Here is a 4,739-nt window from a genome sequence, read left to right on the forward strand (position 1 = left end):
ACACACCACTAATCTGGAGTAATGACGCATAAGAGAATAGATCTGTCAGAATTCATTCCTAAATAAGCACTTAAAGCAACAGGAAAAGAGCCTGAGCTGAAAAAACTGCTCAGTTAATGACTGCAATAAACTGCTTTCATGTTGCGTTGTTTTTTCTGCATTTCCACATTCCCCCATTCCACATTTTAGAGCTCTCCCAAGGATTCAGAGCCTCCTCAAACCGACCCAAGCAGATGTCGAAATCTGGATGCTTTGCACTGATGATCTAGGTCAAACAGTGAAAACAAAACAAGATTGCCAAACTGCACAATGTAATGAAAACCAGAAATTTAAGACAGTCAATGGGAAATTCATGTCATATTGTCAGAGTGGCCTTGATGTGGTGAACTCTACTCGTGAAGTTCAAACACAAAGAATTACATAGAAATGTTCTTAAATCCAGGTTTTGGTGTTTTTTTTTTAACACTTTCTGCACCTGAACAAATGCATCCATTACACACTTTCAACCAGCAGGAGGCGGCCTTTTCCAAACTATCCTCCACCAGTGTGGCTGCAGGCCAGACCACAGTAACCATAGGCTCCTGCTAATCCTCCCCCCCTAGCAGGACTAAGTGGAGCCAGCTCTGTTAAAGCCTCAGACTCCCCCAGCAATCTGTCAGGTCAAAACTCTATTACGCAATATAAATTGACAAGTTAGCTCCAGAGTGAGTGTAATCTGAAGATTTTACAGAGACAGCGCTCCAGAAGTGGAAAAACTGGCAGCAAAAAGTGTCATTTTCCCTTTCAATGGCTGTGAGAACCTTAAAACCAGATGCTACAAAATAACCAAAGTGGCAGAATAAACTGTCTGACCCCTCAATTAGTGCATGTGACTGTGGTTAATCCCAAGGAGGGAAATATGTGGAAAATCAAGTTTTCAGCTAAAGTAACAAAGAATGATCCCACAAGCTGTTGACAGATGTTAGTTACTGGACAATAACATATGAATTTGACGTACACTATACCACAAGGTACAGCAGTCTTTACAGTACAGCTGAAACTAAAAGTCTATTAGACCATTAGAAAAATATTCATTAACTACTTTGTTTTAAAAATCAGCCTATCATTTCTGAAAAGACATCACTCGTCCTCTGGTTTCAGTTTGTCCGGTATGAGGATGTGCTGCTTTTCTCTCTTTTAAATCATTGCACATTCAGTATCTTTTGGTTTCAAACTTTGGTCTGTTTGGACGAAACAAGACATTTAAACACCAGACTGCAAAATGATAATGGCCACTTTTAAGTATGTCCTGACATTTTATAGATAAAACTATTAAAGGATTAAGCAAGAAAGCAAACTGTAGATTAATCAATATCAATATCAACTGACATGATGAGGACCTTAAAGGAGTAGTTCGACATTCTGGGGAAATACTTCTAGCTGAGAGTGGCTTTACGTGGTGCTGGTGATGAACTATTTCATGGCTGCCATCTTCTCTGTCTTTGTGAGGTTTACCAGGCGTCCAGCTGAGACTCCAGGAAGTCACTGCGCCCGGCAAAGAAATAGAATAACCCCCCCGTACAACCATGACTTAAGATAACTTTTTATACTTTCATGTTTGTTCACCTCTGGGCAGAGCCATCTGTTTGTCCCTGCTTCCTGCTTTTATGCTAAGCTAAGCTAATTGTCTTCTGGCTGTACAGAAGTTTTAATGGACACTAGTTATTTATTTTAAGACGTTCATTAATGAGGTTTCTATCCAAATGTAAGAAAATCAATACTAAATAATGCATGTTTCCATCCATTACTGTTCTGCATATATCATATGTCTATATATTTTGCGTTATTGCATTTTTTTATATGCAAGTTGAAAATGCACATGCATGTTGTGTAATCCTAGATCAGTTAGTATTTAACGTTGTACAAATATTGTACACAATGCAAATACAGTACAGAGGGAGGGACATGGAGTTACTAGGAGCCAAGCAGCTAATTTTTTCCCCCTCAGGGCCCCTTAAAGGGTTAAAGCAGCCCTGGAAAGAAGTAGACAGATAGTTATTACCTTGTGCTAATAGACAGGCATTGAATTATATGAATGAAAATGGAGGAATAGAGCCAGAGGAGAAGACATGGGAAATTCCTGAGCTATAAAATGAAGGTCAGTGAACACGAGAGTTGCTGAGTGACTGGATCTGGGCAGAGAGCCTCTGGGAACTCTGACGGTGGCGCCGTATTTCACAATGATGACTTCTAGAGGAAAAAGACTGATATCAAGGAAAACACTCAACAACAAAAGTCTGCCACTGACTTTTACGAGCCTTCATTCATCTTTGTTTCACTTCAATTCTCTCTGTACAACACACGGACACAGAGCTAGACAGAGAGAAGTTTATTTGTTCAGATCCTTTAACATTATTATGTGCATATGTGTGTGTGTGTGTGTGTGTGTGTGTGTGTAGAGGTAAGTGATTCTCTGCATGGGCTGCTGTTGAAGCCATGGATGGAGTCAATGGGAAACTATGTGTTTGGTTTAGTCGCACAGACACATACAGAGAGCACTTAAACAGGGGCAGTGAGGATGGAAAAAGCTGCAAAGGAAGTTAAAAGCGAGACGACATTCAATTTTTGTTTCTTAGTTCATTGTCAATTGTCGTCCAAATCTGCCTGTTTTTAGTTTTGAAAGTGCTTTACTTTGATTTACAGTACAACTGTAGATGCAGATGCAGCCAGGGGAGGGCTGTCACCTCTTACTGAGACAGTGTGTATCACACAGAACAGCAAGACGTACACTGGATCAGGCTGCAGGTGCTTTGAATACAGCATGTACTGCATTAATGTACAACACAATATGACAAATTACTCTTTCTATTTTCGTTCGTTTTAGTGATGTGCAGTCAAATGCAGTAAAAGCTGTAATCCACACGATAATACTGATGTTATTGATGTTTGTAAAGAAAGTGCAGTTCAACGGTAAGTGTTGTTTTTGAAAACACGAGCATCTGACTTCCAGGATGTGAGGCGAAGGACAGACGATTCGCTTTTTTACCATCAGCGAATACACTGATCAATTTAGGACGTTCACATCAGTACTGGGGGCAAATAATGAAAGAATGTACATATGATATTATATCAATCATGCTTTTTCCACCTTAAAGTAAAACCCACGCTCTCTCTCCATGAGCTAGTGAGTTATCCACACACTCATCTGCTTCAGTATTGATTATTGTGATTCATTGTGATTCATTACTCACAGGAACCAAAAAAATGAAATCACGGAGGCTTGCAGGTTCCTTATGTATTTTTAAATCTCTTTTAAAAACATACTTTTACAGATGTGCTTTTATGTGATGTTGTCTTTCATCTTTTAGCACCTGTGGTTTTAATGTCCTCTGGTGATATACTCAGTGTGGGCATCACTGTGTTTTCTTTTCATGCTTTAATCTAAAATGGTATTGATTATTTACATGTGATTTTATTGTGTGCTTTGTTTATAAATGTGCAGACAATGTTACGCACTGTGTAAACGAAACCACTCTGCTTTGTACTGAGTTTCAGCTCATTGTTTAGCTGCCTGGGCTGGTTTGCTCCACTCACTCAGGAGACAGCTGTTTTCAGCAAGAAGCTCTGAACACCCACTGTGTGCGCTACCTGCTCAAAGGGTCTCTCTTAAGAATGCACAAGTAAAGGTTCCTGAGAGAAATTTAAGAGGAAGCAGAAATATTTTTATATGAATAATGTTTGAAACAACCGATTAACGTTGCACTCTATGTTTGTTTAGTCCCAACAAAAGAGAGGCTGCAGGACATGCAGGTTGAATTGAGTGGTGACTCTAATTGCCTTTCGGTGTGAATGGTTGTTTGTAGAGCCTGACCGATATTCAATTTTTGAGGCCGATGCCAACACCGATATTAGGGAGTAAAAAAATCTGATATCGATATATCGGCCATATATATATATATATATATATTTATTTCACACTTGTGAAAAAGATATATAATGAGAGCAGGATATTTTACAGTTCAACAATAAACTTTATTGTCCAAAATAATGTCAGTGCACTGAAACGGTAAAAAGTTCCCTGGGAATTCAATAAAATAACTATAAAAATAAATAACTATGAATAAAAAACATAAGAACAAATATGTATATATATATATATATACTATATATATATATTTAACTAGAATGAAAACAAAGGATCAAATATGTGTAAAATGCTGCCTATATAACTCGACTTGACCCGAGCATTTCCACTGCATTACTGCTTCTGAATAAAAGTTTTCATATCAGCGCATATCAGAGAATATATGCGCAGATACTGATATAAGTATGATAGACCGGGGACAGATCCAGGGTGTACCCGTCAGCTGGGATTGGCTCCAGTCCCCCCCAGACCTTATCAGGATAAGCAGATGGATGGACTCCGGACAGTCAGCTTCAACCAGCAAGACGTGGTTCACATGACCGACTAGCACTACGGCTACTGAGCTACTCAGCTAGCGTGTATCCTGCTGGCTGCCACTATTGGGTGTCTAAGGTAACACATGTAACATGTGACATAGTCCACCCTGTGTGGTTGACTGTGGGTTGTTATTTAAGAAATGAGTCTCTTCAGTGAGACAGATACCAGGCAGTCAGATTCTGGTCTTAACTAAACTCTGACCAGGGATGTAAATAGTAGGTTTTTGGTTTTGTGGGCCTCGTGATTCAAGCAGGTTGTAGTTTTGTTGTGTTCTAAAAACGAAGAGTTGAGTCAGCCC

At 39.3% G+C, this 4,739-nt stretch overlaps 1 protein-coding gene across 3 annotated transcripts in view; it reads right to left on the bottom strand.

Annotated features, from left to right (window-relative positions):
* Positions 1-4,739, bottom strand: part of LOC111673581 (ras and Rab interactor 2) — a 35,919-nt gene that overhangs the window by 20,719 nt on the left and 10,461 nt on the right. The gene's annotated exons all lie outside the window — the stretch shown is intronic.

The sequence above is a fragment of the Seriola lalandi genome, unplaced genomic scaffold, assembly GCF_002814215.2.
Source record: "Seriola lalandi dorsalis isolate HSWRI2012SDOR001 ecotype SW California unplaced genomic scaffold, Sedor1 jcf7180002054921, whole genome shotgun sequence".
Lineage (NCBI taxonomy): Eukaryota > Metazoa > Chordata > Actinopteri > Carangiformes > Carangidae > Seriola > Seriola lalandi.